The sequence below is a fragment of the Alligator mississippiensis genome, chromosome 15 (assembly GCF_030867095.1).
Source record: "Alligator mississippiensis isolate rAllMis1 chromosome 15, rAllMis1, whole genome shotgun sequence".
Lineage (NCBI taxonomy): Eukaryota > Metazoa > Chordata > Crocodylia > Alligatoridae > Alligator > Alligator mississippiensis.
This window is the reverse complement of record NC_081838.1, coordinates 37332528-37351706: the sequence shown is the minus strand read 5'-3', so window position 1 is coordinate 37351706 and position 19179 is coordinate 37332528.

Here is a 19179-nt window from a genome sequence, read left to right as displayed (position 1 = left end):
GGAGCTGCCGGGAATCTTGCTAAAAGCCCTCAAATTATTCATTATTTCTCTCTTTAGTACATCGAGCTCCAGGTTCTCCAAGCACTGGTTTCACGTGTGACATTTACTTTGTGACACCGGACACGCCGAGTCAAAACTGAGCAATAACTACACAAACCTAGTTCACACAGTGCGAATCAGCTTATCCGCCCTTTGGGATGGAAATTTTTTATCTTGGCTGTTTTGGTGCAGCAGAAGTACATATTCATCACTTAGAAAGGAAGGTCTACAGGCATCCATCAGGAATATATCTTCTTGTGTGCTTTAATTCAGAATGAATCAGCATTGGAAATGGCCATTTAAAATATTGTTCAAAAGAAAAGGCATCTTAATTTTAAAATGTTGTGTTTGTTGGTTTATCAGCAGCAGCCCTGCTTTTGACATATATTGTCACTTTTGGACCAAACAACAGGAAACAAGCCTGCCCCTTTAAGCACTTTTTTTTTTTTTTTCCCCTTAGGAATGGTACTACTAGTTGCCCCCAAAAATGACAAGTTTCAGTTTGGGGGATTCGTTTTTCTTAAATAACAACTAAAAATATTTCTATCCTCCTGTGAGGTAAGGAAGTGACAATTTATACATGAGGAACTGCAACAAATTTCTATGCAGGTTGGGCACCTAAATACCTTTGGGGATCTGGGTCTACATAGGATTGCAGGAAAGTAAGGCTGGAAGGGAACTCGTAAGGTCACCTGGTCCCCTCCACTCGAGGCAGGACCACCCCTAACTAAACCATCCCAGCAAGTGTCTGTCTTGAAAACGTCCAGGGATGGAGACTGAACAGCTTCTCAGCACAGCCTATTTCAATGCCCGACCTCACAGTCAGGAAGTTCCTAACCATCTCCAACCTCCATTTCTTCTGCTGTAGTTTGATGCCATTGCTTCTAGTGCTGTCTCCTACAACCATGGAGAAAAGTCCATCCCCATATTGTCTCTACAGTCTCCATTCAAGTATTTGAAGACTATTAACCAATCTTCCTATAATCTTTCCAAACTAAACAAGATTTGAGCAAATGTCTGCAGCAGAGCTTCAGATCAGAGACTAGCCTTGTATGGCACAGGCTAGTCATCTTTCTATACCTAATTTAATCTTGCATTTCTTCTTCTATAACCTTGCCCTCTGCCTGCGGAAGGGGCGGCGGGGGGTTGTGAAACATTTGCTGAGCAATAAGGTGGCATTTTATACTCACTTTCCATTGGGCAAAGTAAAGGTTCATTACAAATTTGAACTCTGGTGAGGAGGTCCGTCCTCATTCTTCCAAGTTCTCAGCTTCAGATGCACTGCAACTTCTTGTCAGAGACATGGAGCCAGGGATTTCCAAAACTAAATGCATGAGCTAATATCATTTGAACAAGAAGGCAAGGCTGTGGGGCTCAGGGCTCTTGCAAATGCAGATCAGCATAAAAGGGAAGCTGTAAATACTTGCCCAAGAAGCTTACAGCAGTAGATACTGCAGTGGTACTAATGAGGAGCTTGCTGACAGGTGTAAATTGTTGCTTGTTGCCAGGTGTGGCAAGCTGAATGAGGGCAGAATACCTCTGAGTAACAGCAGCACTGCTGCGGCAAGGCAAAACTCTGTTCAGCTTCACAACGGCACCACGTTTTACCAGCAGAGGATCTGAACCTGTAATAATCACCAGACTTTTTTAAAACTCAGTTTGGGTTCAACTTATTGTAACAGCCACCAAACCTGGTATTATCACAGTCTAATTCTCAGAAAGAAAGGAAAACATCCAATTCAATTGGAAAAGGTATTAAGGAAAAAAAATTTGCTAATGAAACAATTCCTTTCCCCGCTCCACTTTAAATTAAAATTTGCTCTTTAAATTCAAAACAATGCTGAGGAATATAATATGCCAAGTACCCAATTTCCATTCCTCTCCTGCACAGTATTTGTGTCTGAGGTTATCATGTATATTGAAGATCATCCTGGAGTTAGTTAATTGGGCCTGAAGCTCTATAAAAATAATTCAAACTGGGCAATTGGTAATAAATGTAAAGCCTTACAATTTGTTTCATCTTGGGAACAATTCAAAAGGCTAAAAAAGTCACCTGTCTTTACTCCTAATGTTACTGAAGAGGGAAACAGTATCAGGTTATTGCATTAATGTATGGTCATTTATGTTTCAAAGTGGAAAACGAGCGTCCTGGCATTCGTGGAGTGCCAGCCAGGTCCATTTTTAAAGCAAGACAAGATTCACTAAACATGTCTATAGCACGTTCATTTTACAAGCCACAGAGGGAATGTTTCCATAACTCTTCCTCTGGATGATTTCTCTAAGGATATCAAAGCCTTATTTAATTACTGGATCAAGAAGGTGGCCTAGTCAAAGCCACTCAAGCTGGTCAGGGCCTCAGCAAACTTACCCCACCATGGGGAGTGACATCCACAAAAAGGTTATTTTGGAAGCGAGTAAGACTCACTCCCGTGTAGACAATAAGTGGGAGGCCTGCAAGCTACTTAACACCCTCCAAACATGGAGTTTAGTGCAGTTATATTCTCATCCTCAGCTAAAGGCTGCCATTGTATACATGTTAAAATGCTTGCACCCTCCACACCTCAGAAGACTCATCTTCCCACTTATGTTATTTCAGCCTAACTCTACAATCTCCGTTTGCACAGAGGGCACATTTTAATCATTTATAAAGGGCTGGTAGATATTTTAATCATGGTTATTCATTGCTAATGAGTTTTATATGTGGCTTACAATAGTTTAAGTATTCATAACACCTCCCCCCACATCCACAGCCAATTGCTGAGTGGGGGGGAGGGAGGAGGTCCCCCAGCAGCTGATCACTGAGCCCAGAAATGTCAATAGTGGAACCAGCGGCAAAAATGGAAGTGCTGCTGGGGGACCGAATACCCTTCTGGAGGTCCCGGCTGGCACCCCCCCCCCCCACCCCATCAGCACACCACTCCTTGAACCCTGGAGACAGGTTTTCATTAGTGTGGGACTTACTTCAAGAAACTTTCCCAGTGATTTTCAAAATCTGGCCCTTTATTTTTATTCCTTAATTAGTGAGCATTATTGAAAACCTGCTTTTGAGGTCCTAATGGCTCCTGAAAACTCACCATGCAGCGCCATGTGCATCGTGTGTCTCCACTACCGAGTGTTAATAAAAGGTGCCAAACTGATCAACCTGGAGAATGATGCTATCTATCCATGCAGTAGGTACAGCACGGCCAGCAGCAGTTCAGGCTTTTCCCATGCTGTCCCACCAATACACTTTTATTCCTGAGCTGGAGCGTATACACGTGGGAAGGCTGTTCAGTCTCCAAGGCACAAAGCAAACCTTTGGCTCAGCTACTGAAAAGGTCAATGAGATTATTTTGTAGTGCCTAGGGTGATGGGGGTTTGTGATGTGTACATCTGCCCAGGAGAGCCTGGACTAGCATCACCAGCTAATTGTTACACAATGCATCAGACTGCCACTAGCCAACTTTTGGCTGGCTTCAGAGCAAACTGGATTCAAACCAATGACCTTGGGTGACAAGCTCAGAAAAGGGGAGAGCTCTTTTATTGCTGGTCTCCAAAATAAACTCCCTTTGTATATGAATGACAGCAAAAGCTCAATCTAGCCAACACTTGCTTCCATGGCTGCTGACCCACAAAAGCTCCACAGACCCTTTGGGTTTTGCTGGTGTATATGCTTGTCACAATGGCATACGTGACACAGGGTCCCTTCGGTTACAGGGTAAGGCAATGAGGACAAAAACAGACCTACATAAATAGCTCAACAATCACCTGCTAGATTTATTCTTGTGAACTGCAAAATTTAGTAACACTGCGTTTTGTTATGTTATAATGCAACAAAAGACCCTCAGTTTGCAGAACAGAGCAGAATTCAGTCATCCATGACTGTTACCAAAGCACTTAAACTCATGCCCAAATGATTTATGGAACAGGACGAGGCTTCAGCAAATGTCTGAGTGCTTTGCTGGACTGTAGTCACAGCTAGGATGGTGAGCAGAAACTTAACCCGGCACTTCAAGACTCCTGTTCAGACTTAATACTGCATTAGCATACATTTGGACAGGTAACAAAAAGCATCAATCCCAGCTCAAAAATGGAGCCCCTAGCTATTGCAGCCGTGAAATGTGCAATATGCAGCACAAATATGAGAGGAATATTGGCTTAATAAGTACAGAAAGAGATGGCTGTTTTCCCAGTTTGGTTGTATTTGAGTTACTTAAGTAAAAAATAAACATTGTTATATTAAAACTTTTCTTCTTTAAGACACAGCATGAAATTTTCTCCTGCACTGCATATCAGTATAAAGGCTACCCACCATTTGGGCTCTTTTTTGCACACCTGTGGGTCAATAAGCCTCTCTACTGAGGGTGATTTTTTCTCTAGATTTGGGAAGCCAGTTCTAATGCCAGCTTTGTGGGCACCATAACAAGCTGGGCACAAATACAGGGAGAATAGGAGATCAACACCTTATCAAAGCCCATGGAAGAATTCCTGTTCACGTCACAGGGCTTTTGCGACTGCCGGACAAAGAGTTTGGAGGGCCGAGGGGTGGTGCAGTCTATGAAGAGACAAGAGATAAGACAGGACAAAGCATGCTGGAGTGTGGGACGAACTCCCAGAGGAGATCAAGTGAATCCAGACTCCCACAATCTTCAGGAAATGTTGCAAAACTTTCTCACTGGAGAAAGCATAAATGATACTCGCAATACAAATATGCTGGAGCAGCCCACCAAAACCTCCATACCTAAGCAAAGTATCAACCCCAGAAGGGTAAAAATGCCAGATTCTTCACTGTTGTTATTGAAGGTTTTCAAGTTCTCCAGTGAGGGGTGGCAGTACACAGCTCAAACTGAAGTAGTTGAGATAGCTAGAGGGAGAATTTGGTGAACAGGGCACAGGAGCTGCAACTGTTGGGTGAGCAGAAGGTGCAAATTGGGATCATTCACAGGCACACTACAAGGCTTAATTAATTAGCATTTGCCAAGGGCTTCAAGATCCTTGGTGGAATAGGGTGTTCGAGAGTGAAATGTGCCCCTGTGCAGCACGGCCTTTGAAGAGAGCTTGATCCTGGTGTAGTCCTTGCAGGTTGAGCACCTAAATACCTTTGAGGATCTGGGCCTACATAGGATCTTAGGAAAGTAAGTCTGGAAGGGAACTCGTAAGGTCATCTGGTCCCTTGTGCCTTTGCACAGGGGTAAACTTCACTCTGAGAAGGAAAGAACAATAATAATTTTATCTTTATGGCCTGTAAAGTGCTTTGGAGGGATTTCATGGTTGCCAGGAATTGTTATTATTCCATTGTTACTATCTGTAAAATGCTCTGTTATGGTCATTTGGGGTATACCACAGATGACCTCTATTTGTTTGGATTTTTTTTTTCTTTTTAATTTAATGTAATCACTGGATTTTCTTTATATGGTTATGACAAAGTATACTTTGCAACCTATGGTGCAGTGGTCATCACAGGATTCACAGAATGCAGTACTTGTGTGTCAGGGAAAAGGAATAAATAAGTTTCATGGACTGGACACAAAAAAGAAAAACTTTCAAATTTGTTAACTGGGGCTAGAAACCAGCCCTGGCAGAGGATGAGAAACATCTGTTTTTCAACCAAAAAACAAAAAAAAAAAGCCTGATTCCCATTTCAAATGTTAACCTTAGAAAACCAAAGAACATCACTAGTTATTTTTTTTAATTCATATCTTAGCTTTTGTAATGCTAGAAATCAAATGCAGTACGAAAGTATCAATGCCAGTAGCCTGAAATTAGATGTCCTTGCTTTCATTAGGTGTGCCACTGAAATGCTTCCTGATGTTTCCCAGACCCAAGGCTGCAAAAGCCTTCCCTGTTACCCAAGGAAGAATTCACAGCAGCAGGCTCTGGCCTGAAAGGTGCAACTAAGTTATTTTAATGAGATTTTCTGCAAGATTGCCATTGCAGTATAGGTAAGGGCAATGACATACCAAGATGCATCTTACAGAGGTCTAGAGTACATTCCACTAAACCACTCAACTTTTTCACTTATTGCATTGGTTTTGCATACTGATCTGTGCAACATCACCCTATAGTGGTTGGTTTCCAAGAAAAAAATATTTGAAATGCAATACACAGAGGTGATGCAAGTGATAAGACTGGAGTGTTTGGATAGCAGGTTACATCCAAAATCAGTTTCTAATGAGATGATCAGAGCCAGCCCATGCAAGGGATGGAACAGGTCTTCTTGAGTGGCAATCTTGTTGGCTCTTCCCATGAGCCTTTATTAAGCTAGTTCTATTTGTTCATAAATGAATTGGTAGCAACTTCCAGGCTTGTAAAGTAACTTTGCATCACATCACTAGGCCACACTCAGTATTCTTACCATTATTGTGTAGTTTTCTTCATCGATTAACAGACAGCAGCTTTGCAACTGTAACACTGCATTACCATCTATACCACCCCAGGCCAGGTATTAAATATTACCATTCAGATACGACAGTGCTGTACAGCCACTTTGGACTGAAAATGGAAATCCCAGCCCAGCATCTTGGGAAAAGTAGCAACATCATGTACATAACAGAGCAGTGACAGGACTAAGCATGTACATTTTGGTTTGCTGATTCATAGCCTGATGCTGTAACTATTAGGCCAAATAGTCTTTTTTACCTACCCTACCTCTGCAGTGGATTGCAATAACATGCTCAAGAGAATCACAATCATGAAGCTCGTATCAGAAGGAGAACTTCCTCAGACTTCAGGGTAAGTTGGATCCATTGTTTCACTCAGATTCATCTCTAAATTTTGAAAAGCACTATTTTTTCCTTCAGGTACTGAGTGCTTAGATGTGTCATTTCTTTCCCCAGAGCATGTAAAGGGAGGGGAAAAATAGAGACCATGAGAAGAACATTATTACTTTCCATCTGCTGAAGAACTGTAGGAGGAATTTATTTTTTCTTTGCCATTTTCTTTTAAGATTGTGAAATTAAAGGAAAAGTCAGGAGATAATGAGAGAAATAATGAGGAAGGGCACAGAACACATTTCCTTATTATGAGAACTGGGCAAAACGTAGCAGCTTTGTTTTGCAGGGGCTTGCAGTCCCAGGTGTTTTATTTTGGGTTTCAGGTGAAAGCTGAGATGACTTGCACAATAGATGAGCCAGACTAAAAACCTGAAGAAAATCTACCCCAGCTACCAAGGATGAAGTTTCTTTTTCTTTTCTGTATTATTATTGTCACTAGTGTATTGGCTACAATTGTACCTTCTGTCAATCTTACATTAAGCAGCAGGTACAATAAAAATGTGAACCAAAAAATAAATAAATAAAGCCAGTTTTTGAAGGAGATTTCATAGATTTCATAGACATTAGGGCTGGAAGGGACCTCGGAAGATCGTCGAGTCCAGCCCCCTGCCCAAAGGCCAGGAAGTCAGCTGGGGTCACAGGATCCCAGCAAGATAAGCATCCAGTTTGCTCTTGAAGGTGTTCAATGTAGGCGCTTGAACAACCTCTGGTGGCAGGCGGTTCCGACAGTAAAGAAATTCTTCCTTATGTCCAGGCTGAAACGATCTTGTAGTAGTTTATGACCGTTCGACCTAGTTGTCATCCCTAGGGATGCTCTGGTGAACAAATGTTCCCCGAGATACTTGTGGTCACCTCTGATAAACTTGTAGGTGGCCATCAGATCACCCCTGAGCCTGCGCTTTTCCAGGCTAAAGAGCCCCAGGGCTCTCAGCCTGTCATCGTAGGCTCTGCTTCCCTGAGCTCTGATCATGCGCGTGGCTCTTCTCTGGACTCTCTCAGGCTTCTCCACATCCTTTTTGAATTGTGGAGCCCAAAACTGGATGCAGTACTCCAGCTGCGGCCTCACCAAGGCCGAGTACAGGGGGAGAATGACGTCCCAGGATTTGCATGAGAAGCATCTATGGATGCAAGCCAGCGTTTTGGTCGCTTTACTAGCCGCAGCATCGCACTGCGGGCTCATGTTCATCTTGTGGTCAATGATGACCCCCAAGTCTCTTTCTTCCATAGTGCTAGCCAGCGTACCACTGCCGAGCTTAAAAGGATGCTGCGGGTTTTTCTTCCCAAGGTGGAGAACCTTGCATTTATCGGCGTTGAACACCATCAGATTCTCGTCCGCCCACTTGCTGAGCCTGTCCAGGTCAGCCTGGATCACCCGCCTGTTTTCTGGTGTGGATGCTTTGCCCCAAAGTTTGGTGTCATCGGCGAACTTGGCCAGTCCGCTTCTGACTCCAGTGTCCACATCATTAATGAAGATGTTGAACAATATGGGTCCAAGGACAGAGCCTTGGAGGACCCCACTGGTCTGATAAATGCAAAGATATAATACTCTGAACACTACCTGCCTATGTCCATTAAAAATTGCTTGAATTATTTGGGATCAGGTATTAAGTCTGGATCTCCAAGTCTAATTTGGGCAGTTATGTGCTGCCTGCCAAAAATCCACTTTGTTTTAAATATAAACCAAATTCTTTTTTACCGTTCTTCTCCACTTCCTGGCCTAACGTGCTGCATATCATCCCACGGGCTTCATTAACAATTGTGCCTTCCAATCAGAACTGGTCACATTTCAGTGAAGCATGAAGTCATCCCAAAATTAAGATATTCAAAGGCGACCAGTTTCTTGGATGCTCAGCTTGGAACAGCTTTAAGGGACTTTTGATACAAGCACAGTGAACACCCAGCAATGGACACCTCTCCTCACTTCTGCAAATCCTGGCATTTGCAAATCCACTAACAATATATATTTTTTTTAAATAATGCTTCTGTGTGCATCAATTGCAGATATTTCGCTTTGGAGGAGATTTCCAGGTGTATCCATGGCAGCTAGATACTCAACTCTCATTGAAAGTCAAAGCAAATTAGGAACCTAGCTATCAGTCATGCCTGTGGAAAACTATCCCCATTATTATCATCTGGATTAATACGAATAACACAGAGTTCCCGACCCTGAGTTCTCAGTCTCCTTTCCTGAAGTATTTAGCATAGCATGAGCTCTTGAATGACAACCCGACAGTGAAGAGGAACCAGATTACATATATGCTCCTTTGGTATACATGAATCAATAAAACACTGATAAATAGAAACTACACTGGAATGAATTCTTTTTTGACCTACTACTCCTGACAACGGTAAAGATTTAGCTGAGCAACAATTTGACTTAGAGCTGCCTTACTGGGCTTGCTTTGCTTAGCATACATCAAGAAAATGATGTATACCTAGAGCAAGTCTTGACAGATTTTGACCTATTCATTGATTGATGAGCTCCAATTACTGCATCAGATTCAGCAACATATTTTACCTGTAGTTTGTGTCATCACTCATATGCTATTCTTCTTTTACAAGATAGTTTAATGTTGTGCAGTTTGATAGATGAAGTATTTTATGCACAGCTACACAAAATAAAAGTGATTTACTTTCCTTAAAAGAAGGAGATGGCAAAATAAAATTTAAGGCCAGATCCTGATATTCTTATTCATGTTGAGAAGTTGCAGACTCTCTCACACTTCCTACAAAAATCAATTAAATGCCTCATGATATGAACACTTTTCTTGGGCAGGAAGACTGGGGAGATGTAACCTAGTCATTGGTTGCCTTATGTGTTTGCAGTACTTGTAGGGACAGCTGGGGAGAAGGAAAATTTCTGGATGGCTCATTCATTACTAAAATAGTACATCTGCTCAGAAGCAGAGAAAAAACAGAGAGTAATATCAAGGCAGCAGGCCAAGCGGTCTCTGAGCTGCGGGGTGGGGCTGGTGGTTCCCTGCGTAGCAGTGGCACTCCTCAGGCAGCACCCACCGCTGGCACCCGGCCCAGGTGGTCCTGGGGGCACTACAGCTGCGGAGGGAAGCACCAGGCCCCCGCGTAGCTCAGGCAGGCTCCAGAGAGTTTAAAAAAAGATCAGGCTCACTGCTTTTCCATGCCCCACTTCAGTAGAGCCTGCCATTAATAGTAGATCCTGTGCTGGAAAGAAAGACTTTTAGGAACATAGGTCTGGAAAGGATCTCCTGGGTCACTGAGTCCAATGCTGTCACAGGCAGCCATGTCACATGAGCCTATTCATAATTTTAACATGTTTCTTCTTAGAATGAGCTATGTTCGCTGTCACTGGGTTTGGCCAGTTGCATGTTTTAGCAGTTTTTTTCCAGGCACTGCATCTTCCCCAGTCGATCAGGGTGCCCGAGCTGCTTGGTGTAACTATGCAGACAGCATTCCTGTGACAAAATGTGTGAGGAGGAAATTGGGAAGAGAAGGAATGGATACAAGCCAAGATGGGGAGCTGCCCTGGAGCACCCATTTGAAGTACATCAAAAGTGTTCTTGATCCTGCAAAACCCGGGTCACTGTGGGTCACTTCGTGCAACCTAGTTATGCCTTTTCTGCTCACCACTTGCATACACACAAAACCTGGATGTTCTTGTAAAACATAAAACTTTGAAGAGATACACACTGTCCTCTCCCTGCAGCAACCTACACCACCCATGATTGTTTTCTGCCATTCAGATTTGGTGCCAGGTTCTGCTGGAGTAAGGTACTGCTCAAAATGAGAAATGACAACCAAAATGATCTCTTGGTGACCTATGATCTACGGCAGGGGTTTTCAACCTTTTTTTGGTCGGTGTACCCCCGGCAGGCAGTCGAGAAGTGGGGAGTCTGCCAGTGGCTGATCAACCAGTGGGGCGGGGGTGTTCAAAACCGCGGTGAAGCATCAGCAGTGCATGACAGCAGTGAAAACAAAAGCACCGGCAGCACATGGGGTACAAGTGGTGCAAAGTGTTGGTGGCCCACCCCCTGCTTCTCCATGCTGCTGCCGCATACCCCCTATAGCTTTCCTAAGTACCCCCAAGGGTACACATACCCCCGGTTGACAACCCCTGGTCTAGGGAAAGGAAGAAGAGAACCCGTAACAATGGAGAATCCATAGCAGTCTGCTGTCCAACATCACCAGAGGCCTTTGATTCATTAGGAAATGGTGTCTCAAATTTTCCTCTGACGTAAATTAAGGCAAAGCTACTGCCCATCCCGCCAGGTACCATAAGTCTGCCTAACTCTATTGAAATCCATCCTATTTTACATCATCTGAGGCTCTGCCCCAATGGAATTAAATTAACAAAAAACAAGTTCATATTCAGAGATACCAGATGATGACCAAAAGGGGCTGAAGGAATTCCTGGTATAGCTCAGCTGAAAGGAGATCTTCAAAGGATGCAACTGCCTCGCTCTCACCTGGAGGTTAACGTTGAAAACTTAGTTCACAAACAAGGCAGCATCAGTGCTATCTGTAGGGGGCTCTAGCCTTCCAGACAACTGCCCATCGACCAACCATTTTCATGACTATCAATCTCTGCTCAAGAAACAGTCAAGGACTGGAACGACAAGGTTATTCCAAGTCGGGGCTCAGGTGCATTGCCTGGGCTGCAGAAGAAATCTGACAAGCAAGGAAGAGATGAGCACCAAAAAGAGAAGAAAAAAAACATACCTGAAGGCACCTATTTTAGGGTAGTGTCTGTATATATACCTGCTCTTGTTTCTAGCATCACGGTCACCCCGCAAACAAGTCTCTTCACAGAACCGGTCTTGCCAGCAACATAAGCAACATACAGTAAATAAAACTAGGAGAAAGAAATGAGCCAAATTTTGCTCTACCATTTAATGGGATAGGCAAACAATTAAGGGAAGCATATAACCACTTCAATCTCCTCCCAAAATCCAGGCTTTTGCACATCATCACTAAAATGATGGCTTAACTTGTGATCACTGACTGGGAGCTGTATTCTTCATAGGAATCTTGGGGTTTCACTGGATGTCTTGACCACTAATTCCTCACTCCTTCCAGTATAAGTCAAGCTGGCTGCCAGAACTCATCGCCCAAACCTGCATATGTTAGTTCATAAAAATCAGACCCCAGCCTATTAATTGCTTCATGAGACTTTAGCACAGAAAAAACTGCATTTTTTTTTTCCATTTGGGGACAAGAGGTGGGCTTGCACTGAGCACTCCATTCTAAACAACTCTGTATTTTGTTACATGTCTAAACCTGGACCTTGGTCTGAAAGTCAGGATAACACAGGCCGTTGTCCTCTTCTACTGACTGAACACGATCAGAAGATAACAGCCTGGTACAACTAGTAACTGTAAGTCCTGCAGCTTAAGCAGCAGAAGTTGACATTTTTAGGGCTAAAGGCTCTAAATTTACTCTTAGATTAGACCTTCATGCACGGGCTATGGGACAGGGCTGAACTGCTACCCAGCACGTCCACGGGTGGTGGGTAGTGGAACGACCTTCAGGGAAGCAGACGAATAAGCAGCCATAGACCAAGCAGTGACAGGACCTCCACAATGTGGTGAGGACAGCAGATGGCAATGCTTTCCCTTCTGAAAAGCCACATATATCCTTTGACAGTGTCATGACATGGCGAGTATAGGTTGCTACTATAATAAGCCTACCCGGGCTCCAGCCATGGGTCTACAAGTCCTCAGTTGCAGGGCAGGTTGAAGAAAATGTTAAAATTTCAATGGCTATGAAGGCAGATGAAGGCTGCCGCAGATCCACCGTTACCTTGGTCTCTTCGTCTCAGGCTCTGCTACATACCCCTGATGCCCAAGGGATGACCCATCCACTGCTTTTACCATATAAAAGACAGAGAAAACAGCGAGTGCTTAAATCCTTGCTAAGTCTGTTCTATGTCTTTTGAAAGGGGAAAAAAAAATCCAAGCCTCCAAGTTAGTCAAATGCATCAAACAAACTCCCACGTGCATCTAGATCCTCAGCACAAGATTTAGCACCATTTGGGAAATCACCATGTTTTGCCTAAGAAAGCATAGGATAGATTTTTTATTATTATTATTATGTTAGACTAAGAGCTTCGTCACACTTCCATCTTTCCTGTGACCTTCCTCTTCAATTTTCCAAAGCACCTATGTATTTGCTTACTTCTAAACTCATGTAACAGTGTTACTAAATATTTACATTTACATTACAGTCTAGCCCAAAGGCCTAAATGAGAAGCAAAACCCTGTGATAGGAAGTCCTGTAGGATCACATAAACCCATAATTCTTGTTCAGGAAAGGTTGCAATCTAAGAAATACGAACACTAATGTAATGCAGCAAGCAAGCAAAAATATGCCAAGTGCGACTGAAGTGGAAGTTGCTGAACTACAGCAAACAAAAGCCCAAGTCGGTGACAGAGCTGGGAACAAAACTCCAGGCCTATACATTCGGTGTTCCCTTCCCTACACAAAGGAGCTTCTCCTTCTGTACAACTTGTCAGCTTCTCAGCTTTGCAGTTGCAGCTGTAAAATCTATGGACCAATCAGTCAAGTCTATCGTTCAACTGAAAATGCATCAAAAATTAATTTACCAGCGTAATCCTGTTAGGCAATGAAAATAGGAGACTGAGCAAACGTCATTTCAATCGGAATAATCAACGCCTTGCTATAATAAAATATGGATGTCATGCCACATGTACCGTAACTGATGTTTCGTATGATAATGCAGCCTGACCAGCGAAGACTTGAGTATAAGTGAGATGCAACTGGATTGGGAAAATGTGCAGCTTAAAAAAATTAAGCATAAAATGCATCAAGACATTAAAATTAAGCAGCATGGGCAGCAAAGTAAGTAAGAATTAAATTAGTAAAATCTGCATTAATGCAAGCAGAAAATGTACTATAGGAAATAAGTATGTACCTCACAATCATCATGACTTTGATCTTTACTGGCATCTTGTTGTATAGAGTAAGAACCGCGTTGTCAACCTGAATAAATACATTTATTTTGATTTATGTTTGTTGTCCTAGCAAACTCAAAGCAGTTGAATTTACATTTCCCACTTTGCTTTTAATGATGGCTGAGCCTTAGTAAAGCAGAAATGGGCAAAGAAAGTGGTAGCTCCAGTCTGTCTCTATATTTAGGTTTATTTTAGGAGATGGAGCACAGGTTTCAAAGCCAAAGCAAAGTTAGCCTCGAAAATCCAATGCTCCTGAACCAACAAGCAGGCCACACGCAGTATCCATGGAAATGACCCAAGTGCAGTTAATTTAGCTGAAGTCCAGGAGGGCGGCCAGCAGTGTGAATATTTGCATATGGAAACCCGCAGTATATGCAGCAAGCTCAGGAAGGGAAAAACAAGAAAGTTTGCTGAGGGGGAGGAGGGGAAGCATTTTCTAATCCACTGAGAGAGCTCTGCCTGCTAACAAATTTCACACATCAGCCTGAGGCTCTTGAGATATTGCTTTCAACAGCAATATAAATGTATTCAAACATGCGTTATACGTCTGATTAATTTTTGTCTAGTGACATTTTTTAAATAAAATACTTGTCAAGTAATCTCTCTATTGCGTGGCATATGATACATCTCCAAGTGCTTGTACTCTCCATATGTGGGAGGCTTGCTGATATTAGTAAATCTGAAACCTCAAGCTGCCTATGCCTGCTAATACTCCAAAGAGGGTTTTTTATTTTTTTTTTTTTTAGGAGTTGCTGTTGCTTTGGCAGTAATGGCAATGAAAATGAACACCTTACTTCACTTGGTCTTCAGCAGTTATTTTTGTTACAGTAATGCTAAAAGTACTCAGTGTACTAATTGTTGTACATATCCATCCATGCTATGCTATGCTATGCTATGCTATGCAGCCCTTTGGTACCACAGTACTTCAGTACCCACCAACTTTTAATAAATTTATCCTCACAGCAGACCGTTGAGAGACAGAACTGACTCTGTCCTTACTCTAAAGCAGGAGCGGGCAATTATTTTGGGCGGAGGGCCGCTTACTGAGTTTTGGCAAACCATCTAGGGCCGTATGATGGGCAGCCCAGGGTAGCTAAATATTCATTTTCTAAATTCTTTAGGGGACCCGTGGGCTAGAGACGATGGCCTGGCAGGCCGCATTTTGCCCACCCCTGCTCTAAAGACTAAGATCAGAGGCACAGAAAGTCAAGGCATCTTTACATTGCCTCTGCACAACATACAGAAGGCACCACAAAAGATCATGACACATCCACTCACTCCTGCCTACACATATCAAAGCCCCCAAATTAGGCAGTAGATTCAATTTAGCAACCTAATCAGCAAGCACTTAACACCACTTTCATGCATGCCACTTCATACACCCTCAGGACCATGATACACTGTCTCCTGCACTTTAAATTGGCCATGTTCACCAATTTCCAGGCTTTGGCAAAGCAGAGTAGAACCAAGAGTGCAGTGTTTAGGGGTAAGCAGAGCCTTCTTGAGAGCAGCTATAGGATACTGGAAGTGGCATGTGCATGTCCTAAGGGACCTGTCCAGGCTCACAGCTTATCTAGAACTTGAACCCACACCTTCTAAATCATGTCCTGACTCCTGGACCACCCTTCCTTCAATGAGTCCCTGTCTTGAAGAACATGTAACGTAAGTGGACCCAAGACACACAGAGCAAGAGAATGATCACTTCTATTTTAAGCATGGGAGACTAGCAACACACACACACAAACTGAAACCACTAGATCAGTCTCTCCAAACCTTGGCAGAACTGGGAAATAAAGCCATATTTTCCCAAGTTAAGTTTTTAAATGTCTCTGCCCTCTCCAAACAGAATGGATTAGGGATTGTGAATGTACATGGAGAGAGGTTAGCATCAGTTCGGTAGCTGGTATCTATGGAGTGTAGTGTCTATATCCTGTAGCTCTTAAGGAATGGATTCACATATCAAATAGATTTTTTCCATTTCACTACAATGCTGAATTAGGTGTGTATAGTCCTCTCATTCTGAGGAGGGTTCAAGTCCAAAAGGTCTAACAACGATCTAACATTTGCTATTTCTTCTTTGCCAGTTTGCACAGCTTGATGCATTTCAGTTACAATGCAATAGAAATATAGGTGCTCAATTGCCATGGTAATGGCCTGATATGGGGAGCTATATAAAACTCTTCCTGTTTATGAACAATTTATTAAAATAACAGAGTTTAAGTCAGCGCAAAATTTGGCTTTCTTTTGACTGTAAGCTTGTCCAGACAATGATGTGCCATAACGTGGGCCCTGGCAAACATTCATTTAAAGATGCAGTTGGATCATCCCCAATCCCAAGAATTGTTCCTCCTGCCATGTCACATGTGGGTCAGATCCCAATCACAGACTTGATAGTTGCCATTGCTGGGGGAGCCTGGGATCATAATCCCAGGCTTCCTCTGCACTAGCAAGATCAAAGTAGTTGCTCACACATCCAGGCTTGTGGCCAACAACCAGTGAATTGTTGGCTCCAGGCAAAGACTGCAATGGGGTCTTGAATCAGTCCCAGCATGAGCTAGGCCAGGCCCACAATCAGCTGATTGTTGACCTTGGCCCATACCTGCTACACATTCCACTTAAGGCACCATACAAACCAGCTATCAAACTGTTCTACATGATACGTAAAACATTGTTATGGCTCGTTTGCCAGGTTATGGCAATTGAGTGCACACATACCACCCTTGCCACTTACGCCACGGTTAATATGTTAATTACAGTATAAAAATAACATGTCGAGGGGGGCCTATAGCACAGTTCACTCTTCATGCAGTGCCATAGTAAGCTGACTGTCTACTGAGCAGAAGCAACTTCTTATTGGGAAACTAGGAAGATTCCAGCTGTCCAGCTTTGCCAATTTTTTTCACAGTAACTAAATTACCTGCTTTGGATAATTTCTAACCTGCAATGAATTTTGCTCCACCCCCAGATTTCACAATGGGACTCTACAGCAGAGCTGGAACCTTAGACTAGGCTGTTGGGCCTAATCACCTGCCCACGTAGGCCCTGGAGAAGTGACTGCATTTATCCTGCGGGCCCAATCTAACGCACTCTGATTTTTACTACTAAGATTGCTATTCATTTCTTTGGTTCAAGTCTTGGGTGTTCATCCCGTAAAGCTTGGGTTTCCCCATGCAGCCAGCTGGCAAACAGCCACCATGTGTCTCTCTGGTTATTTTAGTGCAGATTTTTAATGGAAAGGGAAGAAAAAGGCTAGATTTCCATTATACATTTGCCTATGCCAAATATGTTCTTGGTGCAATCACTAAGTAGGATCCCCATTTAAAAGTCAGCTTTTGCTCATTTCCCCAAGGCCATTAAAGCAGAAGTATCTACTAGACGTCCTGCCTAGCCTATTAGAAAGGTCAAATGTTGTAAGAAAGCATACCTTTCAGTTCTAAATGCAATTACATTTCCTGAAAATCACATCATTTGCATACTTTTTGAAATACATAATGAGATTTTCATACAGCAGCAGGGCTGTAGAATTGAGAAAAATCTTTGTATAATGCCATGACCTGTGAAGAAAACCTCTGTTTCCTTCAACTATCATGTGAAAACGACTAGGTCATGCAGAAGTTAGTTGCTAAAACTTCCAGCCTGAGCCTCTGCAGCATATTAAAAGCATTATCGAAATCCAGTTTCAAACCCTGTTATGCTCAGAGCTGTATAAAGATAACAAAAATGACAGCCCCTGCCCCAGAGCGCTTGCAGCTCAGAAGTCAGGCAAGTTACACGTGGTTAAAAGGGCAAATGGGAGTAGCCAGGCGGAGTGACAGGACAACATAAGAACATGAAGAGTTTGGCAGTGATAGGAATTCAAATCTCACCTTGTTAAGATTAAGCCGTTCATACATGGGCAACCCATCTTCCCCCTGGCACTTGTTTTAAACTGCTTTGACAGTGTAAAGTAAGTGGCCTTAAACTGGATGCCAATGTAATTGCAAGAGCCCAGTGAAATGGCTTTAAGTGTAAAGGAGAATCTGGCTAATTGATCAGCAATATACTCCACTGATTTCTATGGACCTACTTGTGACTTATGCCTTGACACCCATGCAATAGGGAAACTCAGTGCATCCAGGAAGAGCACACACCAACTGCTGAAGCTTCCTTAGCCTGATGAAGGGTTTTTGAACCCGAAAGCTTGCTTAATAACTATTCTCCAACCATTTGGGTTGGTCTAATAAAAGATATCAATTTCACCCAAGGAACCTTGTCTGCCTATGTAAATGCAGGAGGCTTTTTATTTCTCATTTTCCCGATTTTCCTTTTTGAAGTGATGAATGGGATTACATCCTACATCTTATGGCATTTCAGCATAGCAAGTATGCCGTTATATTATGCAGTTGTTCATAGATAGACAGTTTTCTCCCCTCATACAAGGCCTACTGACTCATCAAAAGTCCACCCCCTCCTCTCCAGAGTGAAGAATTAAAACATCCCTCCATGGTAATTCAGTTTAGACAATCACACATCAAATGAACAGTTCCTGGAAAGGGGTCTTTGTGCAGTGGGTATTTCTGGTTTTTAGGCTGCCAAGAAGAAAAGTGGTTTACATTAGAAGCCCGCTGAATAAAAGTAAATCTCTTGCAAAAATTGCATTTGCCGTCAAACAAAGACAGCAGATAATAAAACATTGCAAAATGGAACAAATGTTACAGATTTCAGCCTCTTTTAGATCCTTATTACAATTTGAGGAAACATATTGATTATGTTATTTCAGTGCTTAAGAAACAGATTGGGTCTTGCTTTGATTTTAATGGTGCTTTTCATTTTACGAGTCAGGAAAAAGATGCTGAGCAGACTATTATTTTCCTTGATAGGGCTGTTAGAGACTCTTACTTGGCCAACATACCAATCTTCCTCGCATTAGCTTGACATACATGATAATTTGGGGTGTTTCGTCCATCCTCTGATTTACATATTCATCTTTATGCTTAGTGGAGACTGCTTGACCTTTTCCCTGCACGGCATACAGTACTAAGATGATTAAATGGATTCTAGCATTCTAGCTAGTTTCCAGTTATTGTTCTGTATCTCACGTATTCCTTTCACCTGCTGGACATTGCTCACTGAGAACCAACCCTACATCCTTACAGTGCTGGCTGGAAGTGCTGCACTGCTGAGAAAGAGAACACAGCGACACAGATTTAACCTTAACACCAAGTCAATACAAATTAAACTTGGGTGCATTGGGTATTGTGATCACTAACAGAATGAATTTGGATCTCACGCGTGCCTCCCTTTCTGAATCAAGGGAGCTCTTATAAATCAAAGCCCATATGCATCTCCCTGTATAAAATAATAACCCCTTCTAGAGCTGTGCAAGCTTCACTTCAATTTGACACATTGCACCAGCTTTCCAAACATGTCTCACTTGTTATTTATGTTTTGCCTGAAATTTT